Below are 17,486 nucleotides of genomic sequence, written 5' to 3'. Positions count from 1 at the left end.
TGGCACTTGGACTTGTTGAGTGTCATCATGTTGGACTCTGCCTATCTGTCCAGTCAGTCAAGGTCTCTCTGGAGTGCCCTCCTACCCTCTAACTGATCAACAACTGCTCTCAACTTGGTGTCGACTGCAAATTTACTGATGATGGACTCAATCCTCCCATCCAGATAATCAATAAAGATATTGAATAGGATTGGGCCCAGCACTGATCCAACACCACTAGAGACTAGTCCCTCTCCCTGTTCCTGCTGCAGGTGGCACAGCTGGGCCAGAATGTGCTTGTTGGGTGGTAGTAAGAGGGGGAAGTCATTTCCACAGAGCTAGCTCTTACTGTTAAAAGATCTTTTGCCTGCGTTAGTATATGCCCAACCTGAACAAAGGAAATTATATTCTTTAATGTAGCCTAGGGACCATGCAGTGTTTCAGACATGGCTTGCTGAAGAAGCAATGAAGAATGGGCTGAAAGCAAGGTTGTTGCAGTGCTCAGGTGCCTTTGCTGTGGGCCAGAAATGCTAGTGACTGGCATTTCAGAGGCAGTTGTGCAATTCTTCTGCTTCTGACAACTTAAAGGTAATAACTACCTTACCTGGGAACATGGCATACCATGGCCCTTTGTCTCAGAAGACTGAACGTTCAGGATGTGAATGCTTGCTTGGGAAGCCACCATTAGAGAAGCAAATCGCTGTTATGCTCTGGTATCTCTACAGGGTTCTGATCTGTGTAAATAGAATCTGGTGTTTGAAAAAATAGAATAATGATGGCAATTGCAGGTGTCAGGAGATCTGTTTTAAAAGGGAGAACTGCAGTTGCCTTAAGAGTAAAAAAGGAGTTCTATAATTTTCGCTCCTGTGGTCTTTTAGTGAGGTGTATTTGGCTTTGAATATGCCTTTGAGGACTGTTGCACAGTAAGAGAGTGTAATCAAATCACTTAAGGGGCTGATATGGCTTTTTCTGTGGATTATCTGGATGTGGCTGCAATAACAGTGGTTTTTTTTTCCTCTGGCAAGTAAGTGCTGTACACTGCCATGAAATGCCTGCATGCTTACACTTTATTGCAAAGTTAAATTACTTACATTATTTTGTTGGACAGTAATTCCCTGAAGCATTATAAACCAAATCATTAATTACTGTTTCTAATGTGCACGATCCATTGAAAAACATTAAACAACACTCATGGTTCCCTTTATTGTTATTGCTCTTTCAATCCCTGAGGCAGCAGATCAGATGGAAACTCCTGGGCAATCTCATACTGACATTCTGTGCTTCTGACAGAGATGGCTCTGGGCTGCAGATGTTCACAGGACCATATGGTATCTGCATATTGTCTTCTGGAATTATTATGAAATATACTGTTTTGGAGGGAAAAGATAATCTGATCATAAATACTAATCAGTGCAGCTGCAGTTTGAATGTGTCTTCATGGAATTCCAGAATTTTCCTGGGGTTTTTTTGCTGTTAACTATTTACTACAATTTCACAAGTTAAAACCTATTTTTTCAAATAACTCTTCGTCAACCCTCCATAGTTTCTGAAAACAGACTGAGTTTATGCATGGCAAGAACATCTGAACTGAGATGCATTGTACAAGCAAAATGCAGTCCTTATCAGGAGATCTAAACTAGTGGCTTTCCCAGCAAAAAAATAAATAAATCTCATTTTCCCCCAAAACACTAATAATGAACATTGGAGCTGAACATTCTGCCTTTCCCTCTGAGCTTCAGTAATACTAGGGCATTGATGAAAGCCCTAGCACAGTCTCATAGTTAAGCCTAGGTGGAAGGTCTTGTTGAATTTGGCTCTTTCTGACCTTCTCTGCTTTTCCTGCAAATAATTATATTTCTGATACCTCAAGAAGACTGGTCTCTTATCCCTAATAGCAAGTGTCAGAACAAAAGGAAATGGCCTCAAGTTGCACCAGGGGAGGTTTATGTTGAATATTAGGAAAAAGATTCTTTACTGGAAGGATCTCAGGTAGTCAGGATCTCAGGTAGTGACAGGACTAGGGGGAATGGAGTGAAGCTGGAGGTGGGGAGATTCAGGCTGGATGTGAGGAGGAGGTTCTTGACCATGAGAGTGGTGAAACCCTGGAATGTGTTGTCCAGGGAGGTGGTCGAGGCCCCGTCCCTGGAGGTGTTTAAGAGCAGGCTGGATGAGGCTCTGTCCAGCCTGATCTAGTGTGGGGTGTCCCTGCCCATGGCAGGGGGGTTGGAACTAGATGATCCTTGTGGTCCCTTCCAACCCTGAATGAAACTATGAAACTATGAAACTATGGAAGAGTGGTCAGTGATTGAAACAGGCTGCCCAGAGAGGTGGTGGAGTTACTGTTGTCGCTGCAGGTGTCCAAGAATGTGTAGGCATGACACTTACGGACATGGTTTAGTGCCTGTGGTGGTGTCAGGTCAACACTGGGCTCAATGTCAGAGGTCTTTTCCAACTGAAACAATTCTGTGACTCTATATGGCAGTACTTTCAATACTCCAGGCATGCTTGCTGTGAGGTGATTTGGAGAGATATCAATGGTGTGTCCCTGAAGGATCTCCTGTACATTCCTGAACCACAAAAGTAAGCATCAATACCTTGTACAGGGAATTATTCAGAAAATTATTTGACATATATGGCTATGACCTTGGATTAAACTGCATGGGTTAAGAAAAGGAGCAGGGCCAGTACTGCTTTAAATTGCTTTTTAACTGAAATAAAAAAAACTGTATCTAGTAGTCTGGAGATTTGAATATGTGCTGTTAAGAAAATCTGAGGGCGTTTTAAATTACTTCGCCAGCTTTATAGTGGAATAAGCAAATGAGCAGAACCAAATTCTTCTCTTAGAGGAGCCCAAGTAGATCCCAGGTTCCCTGTGGCAGGGCCATTCATTTGGCATTGCAGCAACAGTGATGTGGTGGGGTAGAGAGCCCAGCCTGTGAACACCCTTAATGTAATGGGGATGGCTTCTCCTCAATTTCTGATGTACCATATTGCCCTGATTTCATCAGTCTAAAGCTACTGACATTTTACATGTTTTGCCATTAGACTTCTGCATGCTCAGAATTAGAATTCTGCATGTCAGAATTACAGCACAGGAATGATGGGCCAAGTGCTTTAGGTATTATAAAACTTTATTTGAGGTTTACTAAAGCATAAATGTATTTATCACAACCCTTCCTAGGAAAGTGCAGTTCAGTTTAAGGGGATTTGCCAAAGCTGAATATGGATCAATAGCTAGCTCAGCATCTAGTAGAATATGAGCCTCTCACTGCAATTCTCCTGTTTTACAGTTTTCCTCCTTGTTATTTATGTTTTTCCATCTTGGCCTCATTCTTTCTTTTGAAATGTTAATAAGGCTGTAATGGATATGATCCAGCCCAGGCCGAACTAGTGACCTCCTTTTACTGTTGATTAGCAGAGATGGGGAAAGTGTGTGTAGGAATCTGTTAAATATTTTAAATATTTAACCTTCACTTTCTGCATTGTCTTATGTTTGGTTGTTGTGTTTGTTTTGGGTTTTTGTTTTTTTTTTTTTATCATGTGGAGAGCTGTGAAAGAGCAAGTATTAGATTCTGTGCTGTAGCAGAGTTATACTGAGACACTGAATGTGTGCAGCCTTTATTATGGGGGGGCCATGAATTCCTATATGGGCACCCAAATCTTTGTTTATGAAAAAGTTCACAATCTCTTAGAGTCCTCCAGTTTGCCTTTTGGAATAATTAAACATATGAAATCTGTACAAATCCCCTTTCTTACCCTAAAACTTGCTTGATTTTAGCAATGGTAGCAAATTTGGAAGATATATAATTTTCTGATAATGGAAGATTTTAAAGCATGACTTAAAAGTGTGATGTAGAATATTGAAATGCTAAATATTTGAAGGATATACAGAGACTAAACTCCTTCCCTATTACAACTCCACTGCTTAAACTCTGAAAGCCCCCCTCTGTGGTAACTAAAACTCTTAGAGGGAGAAGTTGGAGCATGATGCCACTAGCTCAAGTCAGATACACTGTTAAAAAAAAACATTTCTGTAAGGACTTTTGACTGCTCGAGGGAATTTTGTATCACTCTCCAAGCTGCTTAGTGGAGAGGAGTTTATTGGAAACTTTCAGATGGAGTACTAATTTCAAGGGTGTTGCACTGCCACAAGCACAGGTTCTTGTAATGAAAATCCTGTGATCCTCACCCTTGCAGCAGTTCCAGGGAAGACTGGTTCTATCAGCTCATCTGTTTGACAGTTGAGCAGAGAGAGGAACAAATACAGAGCCCTGATCCAAAACTGAGTTGTTAAATAGAATTGCCAGCCTTCAACTAGCACTCTCCACTATTATTCTGGAATAAATTAAGGCTTCTAAAGGAATTCAAAATCTAAGAATCACAGAATATATTTGGTTGGAAGGGACCTTCAAGATCATCGAGTCCAGCCTTTGAGCCAGCACTGAAGGGTCATGTCCCTAAGCTTCAGGTACACAAGCCACTTAAACACCTCCAGGAATAGTGATTCCACCACTGCCCTGGGCAAACCATTGCAATGTTTGATAACCCTTACAGTGAAGAAATATTTCCTAATATTCAGCCTGAACCTCCCCCGGTGCAGCTTGTAACCATTTCATCTAGTCCTGTTGCTTGCCACCAAGAAGAGGCTGGCCCCCTCCTTTCAGGGAGTTGTAGAGAGTGATGAGGTGTCCCCTCAGCCTCCTCCTCTCCAGGCTCAAAACCCCCAGCTCCTTCAGATGCTCCTTGGAGGCCATGTGCTTCAGGCCCTTCACAAGCCTCCTTGCCCTTCTCTGGACATGCTCCAGTACCTCAATGTCTTTCTTATGGTGAGGAGCTCAGAACTGAAGCCAATGCTCAAGGTGTGGCCTCACCTTGATCACCTCCCTGTTCCTGCTGACCACAGTGTTTCTAATAGAAGCCAGAATGGCATTGGCCTTCCTGGCCACCTGGGCAGACTGCTGACTCAATACTCAGTTGACTATTAACCAATACCCCCATGCCCCTCTCCAAGTCACAACTTTCCAACCACACATCCCCAGGCCTGAAGCTTACCATGGGGTTGTTGAAATCCAAGTGTAGGACCTGTCACTTTGCCTTGCTTAACCTCATACAATTAGCCTTCGCCCTTGGGTCTAACTTTTCCAAATCCTGCTGTAAAGCTTCCCTACCCTCTAGCAGATCCACACAGCCGCCCAACTTGGTGTCACCTGCAAACTTACTGAGGGTGCACTCAATCCCATCAAGATCATTAATAAAGATATTAAAGAGGACAGGCCCCAGTAGTGATACCTGGGGGACACCACTAGTGACTGGATGCCAGCCAGATTTAATTCTACTCACCACCACTCTTGGGCCTGGCCTTCCAGACAGTGCAGAGTTATCCAAGCTTTGTCCCCTGAGTTTCTGAAGGAGAATGCTGTGGGAGACAGTGTCAAAGGCTTTACTAAAGTCCAGGTATACAATGTTCACAAACCTTTCCTCATCTTCTAAGTGGGTCACCATGTCATACAAGATCAGGTTAATCAAGAAGGACCTTCCTTTCATAAACCCATGCTGACTGGGCCTGATCACCTGCTTGTTGTGTGTGTGCCACATGATGGCAATCAGGATGACCTGCTCCATAACCTTTCCTGGCACCGAGGTCAGAATGATAGGCCTGTGATTCTCTGGATCATCCTTAAGGCATCACATTTGCATAAACTTATGTATAAACAAGTCATGTTGGGGTTGGATGAAGGAGAAGAATGAGGTTAAAATTTCAACAATTATTTTTTTTTCTTTAATCTTGCAGGCTTGCCCCACTGTTAAGGGTTCCCTGGAGGCCAAGCCTGAAAAGTTGTGTCATATGTACGAGAAAAAGTGTTGTTATGATGAATGCCAGTGGAATAGGAAAGGAACATAGACAAGAAAGCAGAGATCAGCAGTCAGTTCTGCCTCTGTAAACTTTTAAAGTTTCCCATAGCAGCATGCCTTCATTAACCTGTATCGTTGTGAGGATGAGTGTAGCTTCCACTTTTGAAATGGAGCAGCAGCTAGTAATGTGGCAAAGCTGGGTAATGGATTCTGATTTTTCTTCTGCCAGTCCTAAGCACTTACTGTAGATTCATACTGCTCAGCAGTTCTTCCCTGGCACTTCTGAGCTTCCCTCTCATATATTTTCATTTTACTGAAAATAATAAGCAAAAATATCTTTGGAACCTTGGTGGTTTAAATGTGATCAGCTTTTTGGTACAAATCAGGATGCAATTTTGTAATGCGGGTAATTGCTTTTTTTTTCTTACTAACCAACTAAAAAATAAGTAAAATTTACATTGCCTAGGGAAGCAACTGCAACAGGCAGGCAAAAACAGGGATCACAGAACAAGCCAAGCAGTGCATCCTAGTTCAGTGAAGTTCCCAGGTGATGTGTAGAAATCCTCGTACCATCCTAAGAACTTATATCTAATTGCACTAGACTGCATTTAATGAAAAGACTTAGTTTAAATTCAAGTCATTCCAAACTTTGAGAGAGGGAAGGAACTATGTTTTGTTATTCATTTGATTTTAGCATTTCCTAGAGAGGAATGAACTAAGGCACAGGAGTGGGTAAATGAATCCACAAAATTTGCAAATGAAACTCAGTGCAGAGTAAGTCAGTGTAGGAGCTCAGGCCATCTCTCTGTGTCAGAGTACTTCTAATGACAACTTGCTTGTTGTCTGAAGGTATAAAGGTGATCATTAGAAATTAAAATGGCAGTGCAGTTAGGCCCAGTGTAACTGTGGACTCATTTAAACTCACAAGATATTCATCCCTTCCTATAGTATATGACTGAACAGGCGCACAATCACTTGGAAGAAAAAGTAGGCTTAGGAGGAAAGCTGATGGTGTTGAAATAGTAAGACCAAGACCTTGTTATGAGAAGAAGGATGCAAATAGTACACACCACCCAACATCTCGCATGCTGATAAAGCTGTAGCTGAAAAAGGCTGGATATGAGCCAGTATTATTACTGCAGAGCCAAGGGATATAACAAGAAAAATGCTGCCTTCTTTAGCCTGTAACTGGTCATAGTAATGGGCTTAATAATGTCATCCTACAGTTATGTATATGCAGCACTACTGGGATCAATTTCATTTATTTATGTGCTGTAGAGGCAGAGATAAGAGAGAAACCATATGCATTTTGATGGATGCCATATGATTCTGATTCTCATCCTCCAAATTCCTCCCATTCTCCTCATGTTTTAGAGCAGCAAAAAATAAGAACAGATGCATCTCTTTTCATAGTTCTACATTTTGAGGTTTTAGCCTACTAGTGTTCCATCTGCTTGTTGCCATGAACTATGGGAGCAGTGCAATTTTTTGACACTGTCTAGCATATTCTAGAAAGAGAAAACAGGTAGGAAAAGTTAATAATTCAAAAATAGACAACACACAAAAATGTACTTCCCCTCCAAATCCCAAGACTAGGTCTTTGGGTATGCCTGCACCTGAGCTGGGAGCTGGCTGACTGCTATGTGTGTTATTAATAAAAGTCAACACTATCTCATAGTCATGTATGAAGGAGCATAAAAAGACCAAGGCTACAAGGATGATTAAGGGTCTGGAGCACTGCCTTATGAGGAAAAGCTGAGAGACCTGGGGCTTCTTAGTCTGGAGAGGAGAAGACTGAGAGGGGATTGAATAAATGTTTAATATAATGTAAGGCTGGGCATCAAGAAGGAAGGAACAGACTTTTATCACTTGTACCCTGTGATAGGACAAAGGGCAATGTATATAAACTACAGCACAGGAAGTTCCACCACAGCATGAGGAAGAGCTTCTTTCCTGTAAGGGTCCCAGAGCACTGGAACAGGCATCGTACGTTCAGAATAAGCATCCTAAATACTTGGTGCTCAGTTTTGCCTCTGTTATTCTACAATTACTTAATACAGGATTCGGACAAGTGGAAGTCCCAGTCACAGAGAGAAGAGAGTTAAAATGAAATAAATGGTAGATATGGGAATTAACTTGGAGAATTTAAGGCTTTCTGCTTGTAGCTTTTTGCAAGGTTCTCTAATCTTTCTCATCATGTCTGATGGGGAAGGAATGGCTGAAATGAAGGACAGGCTAGCAGGAGGGTTGTCATCTCATCCTTTCATGCCAGAGAGAGCGGATTTAAACACACACTGCCTTTTGGTACAGACTGTTGTACAAGGTACTCTAACAGCGCAGAATAAATCACTGACCTCAAACAGCCTTGTCAAGGGGCCTAATCCAAATTTCATCAACCGCCCTTCATCCATGTTGGATCAAATTCTACACAGGCAAAGCAGATCTAGTGTCAGTAGTTTTTTACTGCTTTACCAAATAATTGATATTAAAAGGTCTAGGAAAAATCTGGCATTTCAGCTGATCTGACTTTATTATTCAGTCTTTCCAGTTTTGACCTGACCACAGAACAGTTCTCCTTGAGCTGCTGTCTGCAACACTGCATTGGAACAGGAGTTCTGGCAGGCATTCTGGCACCAGAGGTTGTAGACCGGTCAAACAAAACGATGATTGTATGTATCTCTCTAACACACAGTTATCAGCCTTTCTGGATGTTCTCATTTTGCACACATTTTGAGGGATCAGAGATGATAGAACTGATCAGCGATAGTCTGCACCCTTCCAAAAATATCTCCAGTTTAGTAATTTTATTCTAAATGCTAATAATTATAATTATCTTCTGCACTTGGAAAATGTCTCTAATTGATAGCAATAGCATGAAAGTGTCAGGAATTTTTATAGGTGAGGATCTGCTGATCCCCTTACGAGTACTTAAAAATATATCTAAAAATAAAACTACTTGATGACCTACTTGCTAATATATATTAAAAAAAAAATCACTGTGCATGGCTAGCTCTACCAGTAAGTAGGCAAAATCTGATTGCTGGCATTTTTAATGTCTGATCAGTGAAGGTAAAGGGCAGATTTTAATATTTTTGGAGGAAAAAACTATCGTTATTGAATGCCTGGACATTAAGTATAATAAATGTTATTTTCTACAGCCGCTTATATATAGAAATATATACACAGTTAAAGAAAGCAAATTGTATATAATGATTAGATATATATAGATATATATAGATATATAATCTTGGCCACCTGAGTAGTGTGCCCAGGTGACCAAGAAGGCCAACAGCATCCTGGCCTCTATCAGGATTAGTGTGACCATCAGGACCAGGGAATTGATTGTGCCCCTGTACTTAGCACTGGGTTGAGTACTGGGTTGAGTTTTGGGCCCCTCACTACAAGGGTAAGTGCTGTAGTGGGTCCAGAGAATGGCAACAAAGCTGGTGAAGGAACTGGAGAATAGGTCTGATGAGGAGTGCCTGGGGGAACTGAGGTTTAGTCTGCAGAAAAGGAGGCTGAGACCTTGCTCTCTACAGCTCCCTGAAAGGAGGTTGGAGTGACATGGGTGTTGATCTATTCTCCAAAATACAAGTGATATGTTGAGAGGAAATGGCCCTGAGTTGCACCAGGAGAGTTGTAGGTTGGACATTAGGAGGAAGTTTTTCACTGAAAGGGTTCTCAAGCACTAAAACAGGCTGCCCAGGGATCTGGTTGTATCTCCATCACTGGAGGTGTTTAAAGAGGTGGAGTTGTGGTGCTGAGGTTTAGCAATTAGAGAATGGTTAGACTCAATAATCTTTAAAGTCTCTTCCAACTGAAATGATTATATATTATTCTTATAATAATGCATAGTATATATAACTCAATAAATATATTTAATATATATAAATTAAGATGAAGTATTTTTTCAAAACAGAAATAATCTGTAACCAGAAGAGAGAAAACACTTTTCTGGATGGTTATGGCTGCTAGGAGCCATCATGCCTGTTTCATAGTGCTCTGGAATACAACAGGAGCTTTGACTGGAGCCAAATGGACTTTCACCAGGGTTGTTACCTGGTCTTGCTTTTCCTTTTTGGCTTGCTGTGAAAGGAACTATTGCAGGATATGTTGAACTGCAGCACCTTCACTTCACTCAGGATCCAATCCAGAGTGCAAGGACAAGTAACAGACAAACTCCTCTGGGACATTAACCATGCCAGTAGTGTATTTCAGTGTTCAGCCATCTTGCTGGCTGCCTTCCCAGTGGCATGAAAGGGAGTTTTGTAAGAATTAGGACTGGTGAGCACCAGGGTATTTCTTTCTGTTCCAAACCAAGGATGTTTTGTGGGCCTGTTGAAATCAGTGTTGGCCATCTGATGTGCATCTTATGTTCTTCCAAAACACTAGTCCTGAGCAGGGAAGGGATGAAGGTCCAAGAGAGTGCTATTAACAGCACCAATATTAACTACTCCACTTTTGGAGTTTCTTCTTAGCTTTTTCCTGTAATCATCTTAGTGCAAAAAAAAAGTATGTAGCCATACCTTTGCTGGGACAGAGCCACAGACATAATTGAATACATGCCTGCACCACAGGCAAGGGGAGTGACTGAAGTGACCTGACGTCAGGTACAACTTTTTCCACAGTATAGGGATCAGTGAAGACCAGAAGCTTGTGTTGCTCTTGCACAAGCCCCTGCAGAAGAGTCACAGAGAAATTCCAGTGCCCACGCAAACCTGTGGCTCTAAGAACCTGGGTGGGTTGTCAGGTTTCCCTCCTTTTAAGGTGCACGAAATGGTGAATCAGCAGCACTTCAGTTTATAAGGAGGAGCTGAATTGGTATCGTGGAAGAGTTTACCATAGGAAGACTTTAAGCAGATGCCTAGGAACCTTTTGTTTGACTGATGGGATGGGAAAAGCCATTACATCAAAACATTGCAAGAACACAGAGCTACTTCATGGATTAACAGGCAGATCCTCAATACATACCCAAATAGTTGGCTACTCATTTATCTGTAGAAAAGGCATAGACCACCTAGTATGGATAATTTTCAGAAGACTTAGATGTTTCAGTAAGGGTTCTGTGGGTTTGAACATTTGTCTGAGACTTGTTCCTAATCTGTAGCATTTGCTGCAAATCAGGGTTTAAAAAAATGTTTTAAGAATGTGCTTCTTTGTAAGATCTGTTAGTATACCACCCACAGATTCATAAGCCTTGCAGAGCTGTAGAGAGGACTAGGATCTCTAGAATCTGTTTTAATTTTTCAAGCTCTAGATTATGGATGTCATTGTCAAAGCGGTGAGTTGGGTTAGTTCATTAAGAGTTGAATTTTCAGTGGAAGTCAGAGGAGGTTTAGGGCTGTAGCAATCTGAAGCTCATTTTTGTGAATTCCACATCAGTAGGTGAAAATTTCAGAAGCTCACAACTGCTGTACACCTGGCTCATTTCTAAAACCTTTTCGTGTTAAACGAGATCTGTAAAATTCCCATGTCAGTAAAATACTTAGGTACACACTGAAGTCAATCCTGTTAAATCCAGCAATTAAACCAGTGCCAGGGAGTTTTGAACATACACCTAAAGCTAAAACATGTGCTTAGCTTCTTTGTGGTAGAAGTGTTTTATTCTTTTAAAGTTTTAGTTTGATTCAAGAACAGAGCTCTGGTTCAGATTACTTTATCTGAACAGGCTTGTTCATCATCACAAGCCCTGGGAAAACTGTTCACCCTCCCAGAAAAGACTGTGTTATGCTGTGATGTAAATCCCACCATGCTGCATGAAAGTGCTCTACAAGTGAGAAAACTATGCTTCTCTGTTTGGCATAAATGCTGGAATTAGAAGGCCATGAAACTGGGTCTGAGAAGACATGAGAGGATTTTAATGATGCTTATTAGCTTAGCATGAGCTAAGTTACTAAAGCATGAGCTGAGTTACTGAAGTGCTGACCCAGTAGGCAATAGTAGAAGTACCACAATGATTCTGATCTAGTGTTAGGAGGCTCATCTGTTTGCCAATACAATGAATGCAAATAAATTAAATGACATTTCATATAGAATCTTATCTTACAAAATCAACTAGAAATACATCTCCTGACCATCCCAGTGGCATTCTGAAGTCTTCCTCTGAACATGGCCAACTTGGATCCAAGGGTTGCTCTCAGTTCTCAGATGGTAGTGCTCCAGGGGACTGCCTTTCAAGCCCATATTTTAGTTTCTTTTAAAAAGGTAGGAGCACCAGTAAAAGCTGCTGAAATACTTGCTTCTGAATTATTTCCTAGGTCTGATTTTATTTTATTTTTTTAATGAGCCTTTCACTTTACCAGTGTTCCCTCAGGTAAATGCTGCTTCCAGCCTTCTCACTTTGTAGGTCTGTGTGTTGAATTATGTCTGAGCCATTTTTGTTCCATGGCAGGAAGGCTGCTTCTTCACCTACTTTGCCTGCTTTTAGAGGTTTTACCTGATTCTGTGGTAAGCTAGCATGAAAACCTCTGATGATTTTGAATATTTTCATGTGTTACAAAGTGCAATAAATGATAGAAATCTTGCCCAAAGAGGGGAAAGTGAAGGATGAACCCATAAAGCCAGCCTCTTCATCTTCTAAACTGATTTTATTACAGCTGTAATAGGAGCAATTTCAGTTAAAAGGCTCTTGTCAGACAACAGTTACTGTAGATTACTACCACATAAGAAACTGTCCTGGTCAAAGACAAATCAGGAGTTGCTCTAAAAAGGTGATCATTTGCTCAAAGCTTCCTTCCACTTAAAATGACCAGATTTTAGTCTAATGAGCAATAAAGAGAGTTAAGTCAGAGGTGGTGCAATTCTGTTAGCTGGTGTTTTTGAAAAGTAAAATAAAATCAAAAATCTGGAAGCTGTGTGGAGATGAATGTTGTCAGCCACATTTCAAAAGCAGACAACTTTTAGGAAGCAAATTCTCCTCCTGCACTCCAAAACGTGACCTTGGTGGAACTGGCATTTTGTGTGAAATGTACTTGGTCCATAATTTGAAATCCCTTCTTCTAACAATCTGACTGGAATGATTCACTTGCATAAAGCACGTTAGGGGTAACACAGAGCTTAGTGTGCAATATGAACTCATCAAATAGAGGTTATTGCACAAAATTGGAGCCATTTGAAGGTTTTTGTCGAGTGCATCCTGCTGCCTTTTGAATGGAGGTTGGGGAATGTAGTTTGCAGTTTGAATATGGAAATTCCTTAGCAGACCTACAGAGCTATTAAGTTATTCCTCTCAAGGAACTTGTGACTCTGTGCCTAGCAGAGTACTTCAGTGTTGCCCTGTCATTCTATTTCTCATGTGTGACTGTTTTGTCCTGCAAAAATCTATCTACCCACAGTCTATTCTATATGACGTGGAGTGATTGCACTTCTGTAACAAAGGAGCCACATTTCAAAATCTCCATATGACAGGGGGTCTCCCTTCTAGTTTACTCCTAAATTTTCCCAAACAAGGGACCCATCCTGATCTTCCAGCTTGTCTATTTGCAGATATTTACTCCTCATTTTCTAAGAAATTGCTTTGCTCCTGTATCTCCAGGATTCCCCTGCATCTTTCTACACACATGGATTTTGTTCTTGTAGTCACATGGTGGCAATAAGCTTTAGGAAATGATTTCTGAAAGTTATGTTCAACAAGCTCCTTTTCCAGGGCAGAGTCTCAAATTACTGGTCAGTGATGTAGTCCAATTGCCTGAACAGTTGCAAGTGCTTTAAAATAACTTTTTACAAGTATAAATATAATTTTCTGTCATTTGGGCTTAAATAAGAGCTCCTTTGCGTGATAAGTTTCGTTCTGGAGTAAATTTTTACTGCTGAGTTATAAACCCCTGGAGTGGTGGTTTCCAATAAAAAGGCTGGCAGACCCTTAATGTTAGCATCATGAATAGTGCTGCTGTAATAAAGGGAAAGAGGGAATCATCAGACCTGATTTAAAAAAAAATATATATTTATTTATGTTAATATAGTAGGCCTTTGAGAGGGGATCCAAGGCTGCTGATATTCATGGAGCACTGCTAAGAGTTCTAAGATTGTTGACAAATATATGGCCTTTTTACAAAATACCAAACAATCAAAAAAAAAAAGACACAAAAAATAAAGAAAAGAGAGAAGAAAGCTTTTTATTTGGCAGCTGGAGAGCTGCTGATGACAAAGGAGCCAGTGAACATGGAATCTTTAAATTGTTTACTGTGAACACCACACCTTACAAAAAAATCCAAAGCAATATTAGAAAGCATCTGAGTGGAAAAACTGATTATTTTGGTATTCGGTGCCTGCATTGCATGGCATTTTTCATGTTAGTTATCTCTAGCACTACATGATGTTGGTAGGAACTATTTTTCCTATGTTGAAAAGTCATTTGTAGAGCAAGATACTAATCTTATGGAAAGGAGTTGAAATGGCATTCATCAGGCTTAGGGTAGATATGTCGAAGCCGTTTTGATCCCATTCAGGCTTTCTGGGTTTAGTACTGTATAGTATCTTCCAAGCTCTGTAAGGCAGCACAGGAGAGGCAAATACCAAGTACAAGGAAGGCGTCAAAGTGGTGGTGAACACTGGGTTGTGCTGCCCTCCCACTGAGAGTAAACGATGCTTCTGCTGGGACTACAAGAAAACTGCCTTGCTGACGTTTGCACTGTCACTTTGTGTTTGCTGGCTACAGATTAAGGCAACAAGAGTTTTGGATCTGGTATTGCTAAGGAAGTTTGCATATGAAGTCCTCCATGGAAAGCAGTCCTGGGTGCTTGCAGAGCCTGTGATTCGCACCTGTACACCTGCAGAGTGTGTCTTAGATTGATGAGAAGCCATCCTCTCCAACCTGTGCGCCCAGTGTCTCCAGACACTTCAGCAGCTTTCTTTCATAGGGTATTTGAGGTGTGTAGCTGTGTCTGCGTGGTGTCTGAAGCAGTTACGAGTGCTTCCTTCTCTTTTCACACTGAATCACTGTGTGGTAGGGGCTAGGAGCGATCTCCAGAGATCGAGTCCAACCACTCTGCCAAAGCAGTATCACCTAGGGCAGATCACACAGGAACGCATCCAGATGCATTTTGTAGGGCCAGCAAGACTGTCCATATAAAAGGCAGTATAGTGGGGTGTGATGAAGATGGGAGAAGTACTGTGGCCACAGACTTTCAAAGGTGGGACATGGACTGGGCTGCAAGGACTATCTCAAGTGACACACAGGACCATTAGAAAGCATTGGATCCAGTAGCAGTTAAATCCTGGAGGAAGGCTGCTGGCTGTGTGGCATTTTTGTTCTACCCTTGAAAGTTACCTACAGCACTCAGATTTGATCCTGTGACATATTCCCAAAGCCCAGCACAAATAGTGAATAAGCTTGCTTGGACCTTACTGTTTGGAAAATTGATAGAAGGCAGGACGGTCATTCAGCTGTTGAAATGATATCTGAAGGACAGACTTTGGGAACAAACTTCTTGCTCTTTCTAGAGGAGATGTAGCTGTTCAGTGATGCTGTAAGTATGCCCAACTTTGGCTTAAATCAGGGCATAGTCTCTTTTTAGGTGCTTATTGTTGGAAGCTTCATAATCACGTGACATAACACTTATGTGGTTTATTATTATTATTATTTTGAGGGGTTTTTATTTGCTTGGTCGAGGGTTGGGCTTTTTTTGTTGTTGGTTTGGTTTTGTTTTGAGGGTTTTGCAGTTGTTTTTCCAGTTTACCCTTTGTTGTGGATACCTGAACAACAGAAATCGTATCACCAGTCCTATTCTTTTGGTCTGCCTAGACCAGTGTGTGTCTAAGCAATACTGTGGCAGGTACAACTGCTCCCCATAGCCCCCAGGGCAGAGTCTTGAGGAGTTGGTAAAGATCAGTCCCTCCTTGTTGCTGGTGCCCCTTGGTCTGAGAGTTCTTTTGTTTGCTTGGAGAAACTGGGCCTCCAACTAATCAGGCAATTGACCACAACCAAACCCGCCAGGGTACAAAGGGAGTTCTGCTATGGAGAGGAGCTCTCTTACTTGTGTTCCACAGAAGTAGCCTTTGCAGCTTGGAACTTCTTCCCTCTACAATAAAACATAAGGAACCTCCTTGCCCCTTCCCACCTTGGAGAGGTAGGTAGGTAAATAGATAGATAGATAGATAGATAGATAGATAGATAGATAGATAGATAGATAGATAGATAGATAGATAGATAGATATCCTGGGTATCTGTGGGAGATTTGCCTTTTCTGAGTTGTGTACACGTTTTGGTTCATCTCTCCAAATAGTTTAATAGTTTAATTGGTTGTACAACAGTATTTTCCCAACTGACATCCAAACCTGTAATTTTGTTGTGTTGGAAAGAAAGGAGATTTAATTGTAATAGATCAGTGGCTGTTAGCTTCCTGTTTTGTGTGTTTCCTTCATGACAAACACAAAATCTGAATGCCTTACAAGCATTTAAAATGAAAATTTCTTATCTTCTGTGACTATTTCTACTCTTTAAAGACGTTTGGCACGATTCACTGTTTTCCTTGGGTATTTTCTGTCTACAGCAGTACTGCCCAAGGAATGCATTTAGGCAGGTAATGACCTGTTGTACTAATACAACTTCTAATAAGTTCCTAGAATCCGGCGCTTGCTTGGTTATGGAGGTCCTGCTCCTTATGATAATTCTCTGTCTTTAGGTTCACCATCTGCTGGGCAGCAGAAATACTACAGGTAATTCTGGTGAAAACTCTGGAGCCAAGTGCTTGTGGAGGTTGGCTGTATGTTGGTTTCCAGCCAGGCTGGTAGCTGAAAGGCGTTATTAATGCTCAGGATAGAGTGTTTCCTGCAATCAAAATAAAGAACAGTCTTTTTAATGTGCAAACTCAAGCTTATTTTAATTGCCACAGCCCTGTCTGCCAATGTGGTTTAAATATAATTATTTTTAATTTAAATATTCTCTCTGGATATAGCAGGTCTATTTTCTTCTCTGTCCTATAACATTGCACGACTTAGATCTAATATACCACAGGACATGTGGCAGTGTTGATTAAAATGAGTGAACTGTGAGTCACAGATCACCGTAAGCTGGGAAACATAAGGGCAGAGCCTGGATGTTGGCTGAAGAGGGCATACATGATCTGGACCTAAAATAGAGAGGAACAGTGTATCCAAATCTACAGGAGCAGAGACTATTGGAGTTTAAACCTTTTTGTACATTACAGACATCTGAATTTTTAAGGTCTGCTGTTGAACTCCATATATCAACATCTCTCGTGTATTAACTCTGACTAATTTCCAAGAGAAAAAAAGGATTTGAAAATCAAAGCTAAATATCTGACAAAGGTCCTGAGAACTATTTCCTAATACCCTGTAAAGTGTCCCACTTTTCCAGTATCTTCAGGTCCATTACACATTTACATAAACTATAGTGGTTTGGATGGAGATTTTTATGTTGGCTTTTTTTTATGTAGCACATGCTCACTTAGCAGTTAACAACTCTGCTAATAACTCTCCCAACGAGTCGAGTATTAGTACTGTGTCTATAAAACTAATATAATAATCTTGTTACCTTCTTCTCTTCTCTAAGGGTTGCTGAAATACATTTCTGTTGAAATGCCTCTATGCTTTATTTCCTCTCTCTGGCATGATTCTGAAATGTGCACGTGTGGCAGCGCAATGGGGAGACCGAGATGTAACATCCATTTCTTGGTAGCTCAGAGGCAGAAAGC

General features: G+C 41.1%; 1 long non-coding RNA gene across 1 annotated transcript in view; it reads left to right on the top strand.

The window, feature by feature from the left end:
• The window catches only part of LOC137444698 (uncharacterized), a 204,009-nt gene that overhangs the window by 169,627 nt on the left and 16,896 nt on the right, over nt 1–17,486 (top strand). The window lies entirely within an intron of this gene.

This window comes from Melanerpes formicivorus, unplaced genomic scaffold, assembly GCF_026170545.1.
Source record: "Melanerpes formicivorus ecotype bairdi unplaced genomic scaffold, bMelFor1.0.p_v2 SCAF_12, whole genome shotgun sequence".
NCBI lineage: Eukaryota > Metazoa > Chordata > Aves > Piciformes > Picidae > Melanerpes > Melanerpes formicivorus.
The sequence above is the reverse complement of the archived record's forward strand: the minus strand, read 5'-3'. Positions and strand labels throughout refer to the sequence as shown.